Here is a 19,118-nt window from a genome sequence, read left to right as displayed (position 1 = left end):
TTTACCATGGATTTACTGTAACGTTAGCCTAGTATATTAACTGCACCATGAAATGAGGGATATATTGAATTGTATTATTTTATTAATGTAGACAATGTATTAAAGGACTATTGGAATATAATTACAGTATTTAATGTATTTGGGCTATACTGTTTTTCATACATTTCATGAACATACGTGCCATCAAAGTCAGGCAACACAAATGGGTGAAGTGACCCTTTAAGGGAAGGTTTCTAGACAGATTGAGAAACCAAATGATACTAAAAAACTGGGTAACGCTTTATTTTACGACCCGCAAACAACTGCGTAAGTAAACCGAAATTACGGTGTACATTTCTGTAATTATAGCGTACTTCCGTGTAGGTATAGGGGAACAATATGTTAAGTTTGGGGTAATAAAGGGGTAACAAGCAGATAGTATACAACCTGCAAATAACTTCGTAAGTAAACTGAAATTACGGTGTACGTTTCTGTAAATATAGTGTACCTTCGTGTAGGTATAAGGTAATAAAGGGGTAACAAGCTATGCAAGCAAATTATTTATAATGTAATTATTTTAACAGGTACCTATTATGTTAATATATTCCAGGCAAAAATTGTACGTCTGTTGTATATAAAAGTTATCATCACATTTCTGGCAAAATATGTTCTTGTGCAATTTTACATTTAATTTTGGCATCTGTGGGTTGATTTAACATTAATTAATCTAGTAAGAAAAGCCAATAAATTCATTTTTTATCATACTGTGCTTACATACAGCCAGACACGTTTCATTTTCAACCCACAGATGTCAAAATTACCCTGTAAAATTGCACAAGAACATATTTTGCCAGAAATGTGATGATAACTTTTATATAGCCTACAACAGACGTACAATTTTTGCCTGGAATATATTAACATAATAGGTACCTGTTAGTTTTAAAATAATTACATTATAAATAATTTGCTTGTATATCTGCTTGTTACCCCTTTATTAGCCTACCCAAAACTTAACATATTGTTCCCTTATACCTACACGGTAGCCTACACTATAATTACAGAAACGTACACCGTAATTTCGATTTACTTACGAAGTTATTTACAGGTTGTATATCTGCTTGTTACCCCTTTATTACCCAAAACTTAACATATTGTTCCCTTATACCTACACGGAAGTACGCTATAATTACAGAAACGTACACCGTAATTTCGGTGTACTTACGCAGTTGTTTGCGGGTCGTAAAATAAAGTGTTACCAAAAACTGTTTGTAGAAATGTTTTTATTTTCTGAAACTGTCTAGCTCAAAGAGTACCATAGTTGAAGAATCACCCAGGTGCAGAAGGAAGCCCGTGAGCCACAAAGGTAAGTTTGCGTGCAGATTAGGCTATTTCCGCCAATTAGCCTAGTCAGCTCGTTTTTTTTTTTTTTTTGTATTGCATCACTTATAGCTCATAAACTTTAAAAATAGAGTTTATGAAGATATATGTAACCACAATCATAAGCTTTGATTAGCTCTTAAAGCCTTGTCTCGTCAAAAGGCTCAACGCGACCGCGGACTTTGATGAACACTGCTGGCTGCAGTGAAGTCTGCGCCCGTTCTATTCTTGTCAATGACAACGTAAACTCGTATCTCCCTGCTCCCAAGTCATAAACCTCGTATCTCCGATTAAACATGATTTTGGGGAAATGTTGTGTTAATGTTGGTACACGACAGTATATAATAGCAATATAAGGTATAATAGCAACTTTAACGATACAATGTTTAATAACTCAAAAAATGTGCAGTTTTTTTATTTCCTGAAAAATAATGGTTTTGGAGATACGAGGATTCCGCCCGACAGCGACGGTATATATATTCTTGTTTAACTTTTTTTCACTTATTTTTTTTAAAGAAAAAAAAATGTCTGTACATTATTTCTTTATTATTCATTATTTTATGCAACTTTAAATGTGTATATAAAAGAGAATTCATGGCTCTGGACATTGTTTATTTTTGTAATGGTCTCTAAATGTTTGCAAGGTTGATGCATTCAAACTATATACTTTTGTGTAGTTTAATGTAAAACAATGCGTAGTGTTGCTGTCCTGAGGGAAAAAGTAGGATACTTCACATTTGTACGTGAATACTTAATGATGTAGTTCCTTACATTTCACCACTGGTTATTTTGAAAATTAAAGAAACAAAATGTAGGTCTATTGTCACAATATTAACAAATTGTTGCTAACTACAGCTGCGTCCCATATCAAAGTGCGCATCTGAAGCGTTCAGACCGCTCTAGCCTACGGAGGATTGTTCTTGTCGCCTAGCAACTGTGACTGACAGCTGCCGATGACGAGCGGGAGTAACTTTTTTGTATTCAACTGGTTTTAAATATTCAAATACGGTTAAAAACCTGTGTAAATATATTCACCATGGTCCATTTCTGTAGGCACTTTAAACTGTTCAAGTATGGGGTGTTAACTTACGTTAATAATGTAATGAAATATGAAAAGAAAACATACATAGGCACATACAGTGGTGTGAATAAGTTATTACCCCCATGCTAAAGTTGCCTAAAAAGAGGAATAAAAAATCATCTTTTGGAAATTGATCTTAATGCCTTAATTAGAAAAATGAGGAAAAATCCAACCTTTAAGGACACCAATTTTCTTTGTGTATGAATAATGTATCATAAATAAATAAATGTTCTTCCTTAAAATACAGGGTGCATAAGTCAGGCCCCCCCTATGTTAAATTCCCATAGAGTCAGGCAGATTTTTATTTTTAAAGGCCAGTTATTTCATGGATCCAGGATAATATGCATCCTGATAAAGTTCCCTTGGCCTTTGGAATTAAAATAGACCCACATCATCACATTCCCTTCACCATACCTAGAGATTGGCATGGTGTTATTTCAGTTAGCCTAATAGCTAGTTTGATTTGCATTGAAAGATGATCTTATGGAAAGTACCCCATGCCAATCTCTAGGTATGGTGAAGGGAATGTGATGATGTGGGTCTATTTTAATTCCAAAGGCCAAGGGAACTTTATCAGGATGCATATTATCCTGGATCCATGAAATAACTGGCCTTTAAAAATAAAAATCTGCCTGACTCTATGGGAATTTAACATAGGGGGGGCCTGACTTATGCACCCTGTATTTTAAGGAAGAACATTTATTTATTTATGATACATTATTCATACACAAAGAAAATTGGTGTCCTTAAAGGTTGGATTTTTCCTCATTTTTCTAATTAAGGCATTAAGATCAATTTCCAAAAGATGATTTTTTTATTCCTCTTTTTAGGCAACTTTAGCATGGGGGTAATAACTTATTCACACCACTGTATATATATACCGGTATTCAAAAGTTCACTTATACCGCTACCTTGATGCGATTTTGTAGGCTAGTCAGTGTATTCTAATCCGGCCATTCAGGACGCAGCCTCTGAATTGGGACGCAGTAAACCAGCTCCCTCTGGCCATGGTCTGGGCTAAGCCGAAAATACATGACTCGGCGGCGCCGGGGCTGAAACTCCCCATATTTTATATTTCATATTTCATGTCCTCCAGTAAAATATAAAACAAAAAAATGTCAATAGCCAATTCTGGCTCCATAGCTGTTTACTCAATTATATCAAATGAATTATCAGGATGGCAGCTGTAGCCGGGAACACCTGGTTGCGCAATTAGGAAATCCTACGAAGGCTACATGGTGCGTCCTTCGAAGGACGAATAGGCTGCATCCTTTGAAGTCCGCAGCCTTCGATGCAGCCTTCACATTGGGACACAGCTACAGTGACAGGAAGACTGGGAAGTACACAAACAGAGACGAAGCAAGGCGAGTCTAAACCATACCTGTCAACACTCCCGTTTTTCCCAGGTTTCACCCGTTTTTTAGCCCTATCTCCCGGACCCCTCCCGGTTTGTTATTTTTCCCGGGAAACTCCTGTAATTTGCATGGCCCAAACTCCTTTATGAATAATCGGACCAATATGTTTGTCTGATGTTGACCAGTTGCCAGATTGTATTAAATGCACTATATTCACACAACCCACAGACCATTTACGATTTCAACCCGTTTGTCACCTCAACCTGGCAACCTATAACCCAGTTGCGCAGTCGCGGAAAGTTTAACCCGAAATCGAGCCAATAGACATGATGGCAGGTGAAGGTGGTGTCCCCGCAATGAAACTGAAGGCCTAGTACAGTTTGTAACGCGTTGCTTCAGGAAGATTATGGATAGCTCACAACTGGAGTTATTGCATGCAGAGGCCAGACAGACACACAGAAGCACTTTATTCCCAAATCGAACTCGTAGCCTAACTGTCTGTCACACGTTCTACTGTCCACATCGTTACTTAATAAACAAAATAAGATAAAAATTGGCATCAAACAGAAATTACCCGCATACATAGGGTGTTCGCATAGACAGTAAAAGGGGTGTTCGAGGCCCAAGGCACATACTATACAATACTGCCGACAGTTCAACAGGGAGCGCACAGCTCTTAAAGGGGCCACACCTTATTTCCACTCGTTACACCAACTACTTCTGGCCCCCAACTACTTCCAGGCTTGTGTTTCTACCATGCTAAGTTTGGAACCAAGGCTAACAAATGTTGCTCACCATGCAGTTTCGGCGGGTCGGGAAATGCCGGGGCCGGCGCTCAGTAGTGGCCATGAGCGTCGGCCGCGTAGGCAGGCTGCTTTCCATCCACGACAGCATCTCTGGACAGCGTTTTCTGTGTGACACAGGAGCACAGAGGAGCGTCCTCTCTGCATCCCGTTTGGAAATGGTGACCGACAGCCACGGCCCCCCTATGGAAGGTGCCAATGGTAGCCCCATCCGCACATATGGAACGAGGTACATCGAATTGTGTTTAGGAGGACAGCACTTCGGCTGGAACTTTGTTACCGCAAAGGTTGCCGTTCCCCTCCTCGGCGCTGATTTTTTGTGTGCATGGACTGTTGGTGGATGTAAAGAATCGCCGTCTGATTGACGCTGTCACGTTTTGCTCTTATACATGCACGCTCAGTGGGACCGACTCCATACGGCTGTCTAGCATGCTTTCAGCTTCTGATGATTTCCACCGTCTGCTTGCCAGTTTCCCAGCCCTCACTCAGCCCACTTTCTCTGCATCTGCCGTGAAGCATAGTGTGGAGCACCATCTCGCCACCACTGGTCCACCCATCTACGCCCGCGCTCGGCGCCTCGACCCAACCAAGCTTGCCGTTGCAAAGGCTGAGTTTGCGAACATGGAACGCCTGGGAATAGTTCGCTGATCCGGCATCGCCCCTCCACATCGTCCCCAAACCTGGTGGCGGCTGGCGCCCATGTGGCGACTACCGGCGGCTTAATGAGGCAACGGCGCCTGACCGTTACCCAGTCCCGAACATACAGGATTTTTTAGCATACCTGTCTGGCAAGGTGATTTTTTCCAAGGTGGACCTTGTTCGTGGATATCACCAGGTGCCGGTATATCCACTGGACATCCCCAAAACTTCAGTGATCACGCAGTTTGGTCTGTTTGAGTTCCTGCGCATGCCGTTCGGCCTTAAAAACGCCGCCCAAACTTCGACGCCTAATGGACTGTTTTGCGGGACCTGCCTTTTCTTTTTGTGTACTTGGATGACATTCTAGTAGCGAGCACGTCCAAGTCTCAGCACCTGGCGCACCTCCAAACCCTTTTTGAGCGGCTTAGCCAACATGGACTGATTGTCAACCCCGCCAAGTGCCAGTTCGGCCTCTCCACCATTGACTTCCTTGGACACAGAGTCACTAAGGACGGGGCGGTCCCTCTCCCATCAAAGGTGGAGGCAGTCACACAGTTCCCACGCCCGATCACTGTCAAATCTCTGCAGGAGTTCCTCGGCATTGTGAATTTTTACCACCGCTTCATCCCTCGAGCTGCTCTGCTCATGCGGCCTTTGCACGAGGCCTTGAAAGGTAAACCACAGCACGTTGTGGACTGGACTGAGAGTAGAGACAGGGCTTTTGCCGCCACTAAGGCAGCCCTAGCGAACGCCACCATGCTGGCGCATCCTTCTCCAACAGCCCCCATCGCCATCACCTCGGATGCCTCGGACTATGCTGTCGGTGCTGTCTACGAGCAGTGGGTAGACGGTGCCTGGCAGCCGCTGGCTTTCTTTAGCCGTCAGCTGCGCCCCTGTGAGCGGAAGTACAGCACTTTCGACCGGGAGCTGCTGGGTCTCTACCTTGCCATCCGACACTTTCGTTCCCTGCTGGAAGGCCGACACTTCACTGCGTTTGTGGACCACAAGCCTTTGACTTTTGCCATGGCCAAGGTGGCTGAACCGTGGTCCGCCCGCCAGCAACGTCATCTGTCCTACATTTCAGAGTTCACCACGGACTTGCAGCACGTTGCTGGTACGACCAACCACGTGGCTGACTACCTATCACGGGCTGATGCGGGGGCAGTCCACCTGGGCTTGGATTACAACCGCATGGCGGCCACTCAGGCCACAGACCCGGACGTGCAACTCCTGAGGACCTCGGCTACAGGTCTGCAGATCGAGGATGTGGTTTTTGGCGACGCCGGCACCACGCTCCTGTGTGACATCTCCACAGGTAGTCCTCGGCCAGTCGTTCCCTCAGGATGGAGATGACAAGTTTTTGACGCCATCCATGGTCTCTCCCACCCAGGTTCAAAAGCGTCACAGAGACTGGTTGCAGCTTAGTTTGGCCTCAAGAAGGACGTTAGGGATTGGGCCAACATCTGTGTTGAGTGCCAACGGGCCAAAGTCCACCGCCACACTAAAGCCCAGTTAGGTTTGTTCCCGGTTCCGGAGAGACGTTTTGACCATGTAAACGTGGACCTGGTCGGTCCTCTGCCCTCCTCTCACGGTTTCACATATCTGTTCACCATGGTTGACAGGACCACCCGCTGGCCCGAGGTTGTGCCTTTGACGTCAATGGCATCTGTTGAGATGACACGGGCATTTATTGGCACCTGGGTTGCCCGTTTCGGCACTCCTTCGGACATATCCTCTGACCGAGGTGCGCAGTTCCCATCTGAGCTGTGGGACGCTGTCGCACAGAGCCTCGGAGTGAAACTCCACCGCACGACCGTATATCACCCGCAGGCTAACGGACTCTGTGAACGTTTTCATAGGTCAATGAAGGCTGCCCTGCGTGCCAGCCTCAAAGACAGCAACTGGGTCGACAAGCTTCCATGGGTGTTGCTGGGCATCAGGACTGCGCCAAAGGAGGACCTTCAGTCCTCATCCGCAGAGCTTGTTTATGGACAGCCACTGCGGGTACCGGGGAAGTTTGTACCTAGTGCCACGGTTCCCTGGTCTGCTACTTTCCAGCGGTCTACTCTACTGGACAATGCAAGGCTTTTCGCATCTGTCCCTATTTCACGTCACGGCCTCCCTCAGTCACACATCCCCACTGGACTTCAGACGGCTGACTACGTTTTCATTCGCCACGATGCCCACAGCGGACCGCTACGTCCGCCCTATGAGGCCCATTCCGGGTTCTGGAGACGGGGGACAAACACTTTGTGGTGGACAGAGGCGGCAAACCGGAGCGACTTTCTATCGACCGCCTCAAACCGGCTCATTTGGACGTGGCCAGGCCCATCGACCTGGCCCAGCCCCCACGCCGCGGACGGCCTCCTTCTCTGCCTCCACCCCTTGCTCCTAAACCTCCTACACTCCATGCCCCACACCCGAGTCATGACGGGACACCGGCTGCAGTGAGGTCTCCTCAACCTCCAGTACAGCGCAGCCGTTGTGGTCGGTTGATACGCCCACCTCCCCGTTGACAGTTTGGTTCTTCGGATACGGTGAATTCTGGGGGGACGTGTGTAGTGACTGTGACATACATAATTCACCTTTATGTTAAATGTAGTTCTATACATTGTTGGTGATAAATGCAGTACTTTGTTCTTACCGTTTTTCCTCATAACTGTTCAGGGATCGTGGTCCCTTTAAATGTTCTGTATGGGTGATGACGTAGGACGCTTGTCAGCGCCATTTGTGGACTGGTAGTTTTTTATACTAAATAAACGACACACGTATTTGTGTGCTCAAAGTGAGAAGTTTTCTCTTGCAAGTTACTGCAATTTCCACACTGCCTTTTATGTTTAAACGGAGTCAGACAAAGATGGAGAGACTCAAGAAGAAGTGACAACATGTTGAATGCAACAGGACGTCTCTGAATGGTTAGTTGATGAATTTATGTTGCTGATATGGTTAACTATCTTCAATTAGCATATTCTGTCATGATGATCTATAAATCGCTCTTATAGGAACTGTTGTGAGATGCACAATCAGTGACTTTCTATTTCATGTGAAAAGACGGATGCTACAGTTTGAGCTGACTCACAAATGTGCTCGATTACAACAACTCTTCCTCTTCTCAACATGGACTGCGTGTTCCCGGGGGCAAGGTTTATGTACATTTTAGGGTTGGTGATGTCACTAACCCGTGAGGAATGTCGAGTAGTCCATACCAGCCGTTTGTTGTAGTCCTTAAAAAAACGATTCCTTTAAAAGCAAATATCGTAGCGTTGTAACTTTGCAAATGTTGCTCAAATGGCAACATTACTTGTGGTCGACCGATATTGTTTTTTTGATTGCCGATATCTTAGAAAGCGGCGTGGCCGATATAAAGCCGATATTTTTATTTATATATACAGTATATATTTTATATTTATTTTAATCAATATTTAATAAATTAGAAAACCAATCTTTAAAATAAACATGCTATTCTTTAGATGGCAACCTCTTGAATCTGCAAATATTACTGTATTTTTCACAAATAAAGTAATTGTTTTTATATGAATATGTGAATAAAAAGGAAGTAAACACTGTAATAGGGCACTCAGTAATCTGGTAATTTCGTGCGCAATGGTAATCATATTTTTTCAAATAAAGACAAGGTAACGCTAATTTTACATACAGCACACAGTGAAAACGATATGAATATGACACAGTGGGCAACTGGATATAGCACAGCATATTTTAAAATGAAGGATTTAAAGTTTTTCGATCGCGTTTTCTGTGAAGCTGATCTTCTGTTCGTATTCACTCACTTCGCATGGACCAACCACTCGCAGTAACACATTTATGCTGGCTACAAATGCACACTTCACAAGATATCACAGCTGGATTCGATTAAATCTGCAAGGTTTGTGAAATGAAATGTTTATTAGATATGTTTAATGTAGATGCGCATTTGCTGAATGTTGATGGTAAATGAGAAAGTATTTGAGCCTGATTGTTTGCCTTTTCTGTTACAAATAATATAAAAGCAAACGCTTTACTTTTCGCAAACCATTTACTTTATTTGTTTACACGTTCTGTCTAACAAAGTATTAGATATGACTGACAGAGATTGTAAATAATCTCTAACTGAGAATGTGAGTGAGTGCTGTGTGATCAGGCACTGCCGTTCTCTTCTCAGGCGCTGGTGTTCTCAGCGCCACCCGTCAAAATAAAAGTCGGGAGCAGCGTCAAAATAAAAGCTTCCAACACATCGGCCAATCAGAAAAACTGATCGGCCGATGCCGATATTTAGAAAATGACAAATATCGGCCGATATATCGGCCTTGTCGATGTATTGGTCGACCACTAAACATATACACACTAACTCTAGTTAGAAAAGTAAAATCATACTCAACCACCCCTTTAATTTATAGCATAAAATAAACATGAATGAACATTAGAAGGAATGTTGTTTTAACCGCGGAAAGACGTATGTACACACCGTTTTTCAAGTTCAAATCCTCCAACGTTAATCTACTAACTCTCCTGACTGCTTTGTCGGACAAAAATGGCGGATTGGTCAGATCGCCTGTCAATCAAACTCCCTGTGAAGGGTCAATTGAGCATCGTTTAAATGCCACAGCTTACCTGAGAATTGTTACTGACCATGTCCATGCCTTTATGACCACAGTGTTACCATCTTGTGATGGCTAATTCCAGCGGGATAAGGCATTGTGTCACAAAGCTCAAATCATCTCAAACTTTCTTGAACATGACAATGAGTTCACAATACAATTGAGCACCGCTGTGATGTGGTGGAATGGGAGATTCGCATCATAGATGTGCAGCCAACAAATATCATGTCAATGTAGACCACAAAATCACAGGAATGTTTCCAGCACCTTGTTCAAACCTTAAAGGGATAGTTCACCCAAAAATGAAAATTAGCCCATGATTTACTCACCCTGAAGCCATCCTAGGTGCATATGTAATACCCCTGAAAGAGAAGTATAAAGCAAGCAGATAAAGAATAAATCACACAAGCGCTGCAGTGATGGCTTCGTCGTATTTACTCTGAATGAATTAATAAAAGCATACATGTATAACAAATACTCAGTACATTATAATCAGTGCATCACTTTTCTTTCACAGAAATGACTGGTTGTAAATGTAAGTGACTTTAAGCATGTCCCATCACACTAGATACGTGTGGCACATTGACACTCAAATCTCATTCTTACAAAATAAATCATTTTTAGACTGGATATCTACTCAAACACTAAATGACAGTATGAAATAGATGACAACAATGCAGCTGAGATATTAATCACGTTCACTCATTGTCTCTGATATATTTATCTACCATAAAGTCATATACAAGACTGACAAAGACTAATGCAATGCATAACTCAATTCACAGACATGGAGTTAATTTCCCAAATTTGCAAGTTTAAAGTAACTCAAAAACTGAAATAACATCATGAACTTTTAAAGACTCAAATATTACTGACATAAATGGTCCTCTCTCGTGTAAGTTATAGCGGGCTGACGTGCTAATCGTGAAACACCCATGCTAACCATGTGGCATACCAAACTCATGACACACCAGGGTTTCCCATGCATTAATTTGTGGCGGCCCGCCACAATATCAACGCTGACCGCCACGGAGTGATTTTAAGATTTTTTAACTAATTTAATATGGGTAAAATTGTATTTTATTGTAGAGCTGCGCGCAGCTTGCTCCCTCCCTCCCCCTCTCACAAACTGACAACGGAGACGCGAATAGCCCCTCCTCTTCGAGCACGATCTGAATCAAAACATGGACGACCAGTCGTTTCCTTTGGGGCTTCAGCTGATGACCAGATGTAGGTCGCAGCATCGGAGGGGGGAGCTTCAGTCCTCTGGAGATGAGGACTCGGCTGCGTTACTATGGAGTTAATTTTGTGCCATAATTAAACAAACAAATCCAGCATTTTGCAAACAAACTCGATCTGCTTTGCAAAGGAAAACTCGACTCACAAACAAACAGAAAGCAATGTGCAAGTACGAAGGTCAATTTATTTTGAGCGAATATGCAGTGGAGTAACAAATATGTATTGTGTTTTACAATGAATGAATGAATGAATGAATAGTTTTTTATTATTGTGTCTTGCATACTACTGTATGCCCAGCCCTAATGGGCTTGTAAGACACCAATACCATCAACAAAAGACCAATTGTCAGACAGTTGGCACAACATACATGAACTTATTTAAATAAACAAGTCTGCCGTCTCATCCAGGCTTTGCAAACAAAAGCAGCCAATTTAAACACATTAAAATTAAACAACCATTTCATCTTGTCGTCATCACTAATCCAGAACATTTCAGGCTTTTTAACAAACACTTCACCAAATAATACAATTCTATAATCATCTTACCGTGGGCAATATAACACAAAATGAGTTTCATTTTCAACCTCTCCTAACTGAGAGTCTGTCCTCTTCAGGAGTTTGAGTGAACCTACCAGTTTCTAAAGCCAGGGGAAGGATGCCAGTTCGCAGCTGAGCCACCAAAGATCGTTGGTTCCTTGTCAAATTTGCCTTTACATACAACTCTGTTTCATATACATCTTTAATTTGTAAATAAGTCCTTAGCTTTGGCTTAGCCATAATCCCAATCAGCCATTTATGTTCAAAATTTGACATCAATTTGGATCTGATGTTATTGACGCTAGGCAAATTATTACAGAATACATACTGGAGTTGTGCATCAGCAAAAACAGTCTGGAGCTCTGCAGCCCAGATAGACTTTTTCTTACTCCACAGAAAAACTTTTTTTGTTACTCTATTTTCTGGGAGATTAACAAGTCGATTCCACAGCCTAACCATTTCACATTTCCTTTAGACTGATCCAGGAACCCAGCCCATATCACCCAGCGCTGCCAGCACTGGGACAAACTTATGAACCCCCAAGAAGCAACGAATTGCACGATTTTCTACAGCGTTCAAGGCTGGGCTCTGCACGGTCCCCCACACCCCAGCAGCGTAGTTTAACACAGGGGACACACATGCAGAGACTGAGAGAATGTACCATAACCAAGATCTTTACAGATTTTTAACTGGTTTATCGCAGAACCCAGGGCTCTACTGGCTGTAGCAGCTAGGATTTTAACTCCTGTCAAACAACATAAATTCATCAAATACAAATCCTAAATACTTATACTGGGCTTCATACTCAAGAACGGTATTACCAAAAGTAAAAACTTTTGTGCTTCGCAAATATAAATATAAAAAGCTTTTGTGCTTTTACAAATATAAATAAATGAGCCTAGATGATATTTCACAAATAAATACAAACCATCCTACAAATTGCATGTAACCTTTGAACAAATACCAAATCTAGTGCATACAAATGCATATCTGTCTGTTATGATTGTGAGACACTTGGCTTTTTATGAGATCTCTCGGCTCGATTTTCTCACAAATGTAGTTGAGCAACTTCCTCTTCCAAAACAGTAGATGGCGCTAAGCTAGGGTATTAATTTAGCGGTAGTCTCCTGGGAGAAGCACTGATTTGAAACGCGTGCTTGCCTTTGGCTACAGCTGAGGAAAATGACCGGTGAACAGTCTTAATGTATCTTTAATGAACCTTTTTGAGGTTTTCTTTTGCAAAATGTTTATTACATATCTAGACAGAAATCCACATTAGCACTTAATAGCACCTTACTCCCTCTAGGATAGGGGAATCTATAAGCTGAAAGCTCTGCCATCATACACTCACCTAAAGGATTATTAGGAACACCTGTTCAATTTCTCATTAATGCAATTATCTAATCAACCAATCACATGGCAGTTGCTTCAATGCATTTAGGGGTGTGGCCTGACGTTTTATACAGTCTATTATATCTTTCCATACCACCACACACTCTTACATATCTTCCATTGCTCTTCCACGACAAGAAACAGAATTTTCAGTATGTAACACATTTACAAAAAATAAAAGAAAATAGTGTATAAATACAAATGTATATACTTTAACAGTGTATAAATAAAAATGTATTTATACAGTACTGCTGTAGCTTCTGGTGTTTTGGGTTGTGATGATCCTCTGAGTTCAAAAATGGTAGTGATTGTGCTGGGCAGACTCAATATTTATGCTTTCGAAAATTGATTAGTTGATTCGTAAAATTTTGATTCCTATTTTATTACAATGGCAGGCCATTTGCTAATTTAGCAGATATTACAAACATTCCATGTCAGATATTTATGGAATATACATGCATGTCTGACAGATTTTGATAAGTGAATGGATCATTTTGCATGTGATGGCTCACATGATAAAATAATGTTTAGAAGTTGTGAAGAGTTTGACAGTTTTATTGAGAATCAATTCAACACTTTGGATCAACAAGCCATGTACATTTAGTTATTGTGCAAATTGTAGACAAATGTAATTAATTGGACAAAAAAACATGTGCCAAAGCACATTAATTTTGCTTAAATTAATAATGAATTCAAAACATCAGAGATCTGAACTTATTGTTTTGAGAAAAAAGAGCCAAAGAGATTGAGAAAAACTGAAAACACCTGCAAGTCCATTCTGTAGTATTCTACACACAATATGCATTTCACTAGTTCACACTTACAAATAAGTTAGATAGAATAAATGGTATGCATATTTGGCGTGCTGTCCGGGGAGAGGGCTCCGGGCTCGGATATTTGGCCCGAACCCAAAGTACTCCCCCCGTATTGCTGGTTTAAGTAGTAACCAGGTGAGTGTGAGGAGACGGGGTGGTGGAGGGATGCTGAAAAACTGTCGAAGAACATTGGTGAGTCAAATGTGTGTATATATATAGGTCTCCAACTCGAGCTGATTGGATAGACATGTTGATTACTGATGGTCGACAGCTGGTTGGAATGATGTGATAATTGGATCAATTATTTGAACGTGCTCCTCCCGAACTTTGTTAATAAAACATCATTTAATTATCTTATACAGGACTGAAAATATCAGATAGGTTTTAAGATTGATGACCCATCATTTGGATTTTGAAATGGCATAGCTCCAGTTCTTATTTTTTGTTTATATTTTATATCAAAAATCAAAACATTGACAATGAATATCAATGCTGTTTTGGACCCTGGTCTTTCATTGTATGAACAAAAAACATTTGTTCCACAGAGGAAAGTAATTCATAAAATGACATTAGGGTGAAGAAATGACAGAATTTTCATTTTTGGGTGAACTATGAGTTACACAAAAGCAATATTCACCAACTAATACACATAAAAATAAAAGTAAACACAAGAAACAAAAGTTAAATGTAGGAGACTCTAACTGGGCTTTTACATAAACTACGTTTACATGCACCCAAATAATCTGTTTATGATCGGATTGATGGCTCAATCAGACTGAAAAGCCTTTGTGTAAACACTTCAATCAATCCAACTGAGTTAGATCCAAAATAATCTTCAATTGGATTGAAAGAGGATGGTGCAGACCTGAAATAATCGAATCAACGGTAGCTACTGAACATTTTTTTTAAATCGGATTTAAAAATTCCTTGCAGACGTGCAGTGCCGTGATGTGTATGTTTAGATTTATGTCTTACAAACTAGTTGGTGACTGAATATTTACTGAATGTTTGCTAAAAAGCTCTTCTGACAAAGCAAAAACGGCAATTGTGCTCGGGGTAGCTCCAGTGACATTGTGGTGGCCTTCTCTGGTTCTAAACGTATTGACTGGCCACTGCACATATAAACAGAACTTTCACAATCTGAAATTGGATTGGATTCATTCAGACTGAGGAAAATGAGTGCATGTAAACATACCTATTGACATTTAGTCATATTGCATCAGAAAATGCCTGCTAGTGTTATCTGAGAGCAAGCTTAATCATTAACCAAATGAGAACCATTTTTTATAAATGGGCTGAGAAAATCCAATAGACAGATCAAAAGGATCTGATCAGCAAAACATTCAGGGAGTGCAACGATCTGTAACAAGCAGGAATTTTTCAAGTAAAGGCAAGGTGCATGCATGGATCTCTCGTTTTCATAAACACAAAAGCACCTTCAAGTAGCATATGTTCAAAGTTCAAGATTCCTTCAAGAGCCCTTGTCGGTTCTCGGTTTTGCTTTGTGCTTGAATGAAGGCAAGGGAGGCAATCTTATACGCCAAGACGTCTTGTAATCAACAACTTGTTGCATGTTCACTTTCCCTTGATCTACATAGTTTCCAGCTTTCATCACAGTCTTTGCTATGTTGTTTGCCATTTCACCCTATAAAAAAGTAAAAGAAAAAAACTTTAAATTATGATATACCAAAGTCATAATCCCATAGCGCTTTCATGTACATTATTCTGATCATTAAATTATAATTGATAACTGATATTTCAGTGGTGTAAAGCAGCTATTCATGTTAGATAAAGCACTGAAACTTTCATTTTTAACTGTGTAAGGCTTTTTTGCACCATTTTTTTCAGATAATTTATTGAACTCTCCAGCAAGCTGACAGTACCTGACTGTTGACTAACACAGCTATATCCATAAACATGTTTTGCAGCTCTCGAATGCTGGCCTCCAGACAGAGAATGTCCTTATGCCGTGACTCAATCTCATTCAGAGCTCGCCCCGTGATGCAGGAGCCAGAGTTGATCTATACATACAAAGAGTTACCTTAACATTTAAAGGGATACTCCACCCAAAAATGAAAATTCTGTCATCATTTACTCACCCTCAAGTTGTTGCCAACCTGTATGAGTTTCTTTCTTCTGCTGAACACAAAGGAAGATATGGAAGTCAATGGTGCCCCACAAACAGTTGGTTCCAATCGTTCTTCAAAATATCTTCCTTTGTGTTCAGCAGAAGAAAGAAACTCATACAGGTTTGCAACAACTTGAGGGTGAGTAAATGATGACAAAATTTTCATTTTTGGGTGGAGTATCCCTTTAAGGAAGCTTATGTGTAAAAGTGAATTCAGCTGTATGTTAACACTGAAACTTACATTTGAGGTAAAGAAAGCAGGGTTGTTACTTTGCAGTAAATCCTCTGTCTCCTCTTCAGTGCTGAATCTACCACCTTGAAAAATAACAAGTCTGATTTCTATATACAGTACACTCCCAGTTTGGGGTCAGATTTTTAAAAAATGTTTTTTGAAAGAAGTTTTGATCAAAAATACAGTGAAAACAGTAGTATTGTGAAATCATTTTTAGTTTAGTTTATTTAGTTTTCTATTGCAATATATTTTAAATTGGAATTTATTCCTGTGATAGCCAATTTTCAGAATCATTACTCCAGTCTTCAGTGTCACATGATCCTTCTGAAATTATTTTAATATCCTGATTTGGTGCTCAAGTAACACTTCTAATTATTATCAATTTTAAAAACAGTTGTGCTGCTTAAAATTTTTGTGGAAACCATGATACTTTTTCAAAGGATTCTTTGTTAAATACAAAGATCAAAAGAAAACATGTATTTTAAAAACAGAAATCTCTTGAAGCATTATATACTGTATGTATTTATTGTGCCTTTAGATCAATTTATTGCACTCTTGCCGAAAAAGAAGTATAATTTTTTTTTTTTTTAAAGAATTACTGAACCGTGAACCCAAACTTGTGCAGATTTATGATTAATCTAAATTACATTAAGAACACTACATATTCATTAGGATATTTTTTTTTACTAGAGATGTAATAAAAATAAGTAGGGTTACCAATTAAATATCGAGGCTACATACTACCGTAGAAATAGTGTGGGAATATACAAATAGCAATGGGCTGTGGTGACAAAAGACATTTATGTGTTAGTAACATAAATGTAGACGGTTCACTTACTGATCTCCAGCTGTCTTTGTATCCGCTCTTTACTCTTTGTTCGGAAAGATAACAGTTCTTGGTTGTACATACTCATTATTTCTGCAAACCGCAGTGAAAGTACTGTGTGCTATAAATTAACAACATAAATTAGAAAAAATAATAAAACAAACACCTAAAGGATAATACTGAATTTATAATTCAGTAGAGGTTTACATCTCACCTGAGTACTTTGGATCCGACAGTAGACAGAGATGGTGTTTGCATTTTCATTCTCTGAAAATGTTCCCTCTAAATCTACATGAACAATCAAATAATAAAGTTTTTTAAGGTGAAAGAAAAGATTTAGATTATAAAAGATTATATTCCTTGTTTCACCAGGTGTTCATGATGGCCAGTACATGGCTGATTACATGAATTCTGCACCCAAAATAAATTTAAAAAATCGAATTAAATTCAATTACCTTTTAGTTTATCCCGTATTAAATCTGCAGTCTGCTTGATGTCATGGCTAAACTGCTCAAGTTCATCTCTCACATCTGTTAATGAGATTAGACACGCAAATATGGTAGAGATGAACACAGAGCAAAAGTGAATTGACAAAACACTGTTGTTTAATACTGTAGTAAATATTCACTGTCTGGCTTCCCATGGCTATAGAACAATGAATTTCCCGATTAATGGATGAGTTTTTTTTGGTTAAATCATTAGTAGAGACTATTTAATATTTTGTATCTGAGTGTAACTTTTGATGGCCTGGAAATCATCATCATTTTAAATTTCCTATATAATATTATAATTTCCTATTTTCTAATTTTCATATATGGGAACCCCTCTCAGACACCTAGGTGCATGCACTTACAGCTGTAAAGACACAAAAACAATGTGCAATGTACTCACATGTCGGTGGGTTGATTTCTGTCAGAATGGTACTTTGCCTCAGCTTCACTTCTCCAACACAAAGGGAAATTCTCTCAATAAGTTTTTGAACCTCACCAACCTGTATCCGTTAAAAAAAAACGTGACTAAATGGTTCTTCACGTTTTCAGTTATAATGTAAAGAGAGACATGGCTCTACACCTATAAACAGCAGTTGTAGATGTTTAAACACAAGTACACGCATACAAACCCCATGATACAAACCTTAGGAAGGAAGTCCTCTAGGAAAACATTGGACTCCACAGGAGTGATGATGATGTCATTGCAGCGCTACAGTCAAAACAAATAAAAAGAAGTCACAGAGCAGCTGGGACTTTTCTGTCGTATAATAAACCACTCGCTTTAAACATTTTCAACGTATCCAAACTTTGTTTTAACAGAAAACTTGATATAAGGCAATACTTGCTAAAGCACCAATGCAAATAATGCAAGCAATCTATGTATTTACGATAGTGAAAGTAAGTGAAACGTAAATTGTTATCATTAATATTTGACATCCAAATAACACGAATTAAGGAAATAATTTAAGTCTTACGGGTGTTAAATCGCCCAGACGGTCCTTCATATCAGCTTCAAAGTAGCCTAGTTTCCGTTACACAGTATGACAGAATGACTCGTTGGTTTGAAGTTGAACAAATCGTTCTTTTAAGTTGAATATTTTCAAAGAATCAGTTGAAATAATCCACAAAATCGGTCTGAACGGTTTAGATGAAGTGTACACGAACCATACAAAAGAATAAAAACGCGGAATAACGAGTCGGACTTTCCAACACAACCAAGGACAGGTAAAGCCCCGCCTGTTTACTTCCGTACATTTTAGACGCGATGAATAATTCTATTTTTTTATTGAGCGTGCTTCCGGATTGGGCTAATCACACGATTTTAGTCTTCAAAGTAAAAAAATTCAAATTAAAAACGAAAACAGTGTGAGTAGAGGTTACTTTTCATTACACAAAAGCATTGCTTAGTTCTTGTGGCAGTCATGATCCTGCATTACCGAAGGCTGGATTTTGAGGACAGTTTCTAGGACCCTCGATCCTTTTTTGAAGGCCTGCTAGCTTAGCTATAATACTGTATCATATAGCACTTACTATTAATTAAATTCTGTATTTGTATTATTAGAAATTATTTACTGTTTTAATTATTTAAATTAAATTTATATTATTCCAACCAACCCCTAACCCCAAACAT

The 19,118-nt window shown here is 40.0% G+C and overlaps 1 protein-coding gene across 1 annotated transcript in view; it reads right to left on the bottom strand.

Moving 5' to 3' along the window:
* rimbp2a (RIMS binding protein 2a) overlaps positions 1 to 15,373 on the bottom strand; it is a 147,834-nt gene extending 132,461 nt beyond the window's left edge. Inside the window, exon 1 of the mRNA XM_056268210.1 lies at positions 15,248 to 15,373. The gene's annotated coding sequence lies outside the window, so the exon portion shown is untranslated. The remainder of the gene's footprint in view (positions 1 to 15,247) is intronic.
* Positions 15,374 to 19,118: the final 3,745 nt, after the last annotated feature.

The sequence above is a fragment of the Rhinichthys klamathensis genome, unplaced genomic scaffold, assembly GCF_029890125.1.
Source record: "Rhinichthys klamathensis goyatoka isolate OS25496 unplaced genomic scaffold, OSU_Roscu_1.1 h1tg000270l_1, whole genome shotgun sequence".
NCBI classification, from domain to species: Eukaryota; Metazoa; Chordata; class Actinopteri; order Cypriniformes; family Leuciscidae; genus Rhinichthys; species Rhinichthys klamathensis.
This window is presented reverse-complemented; position numbering and strand designations above follow the sequence as displayed.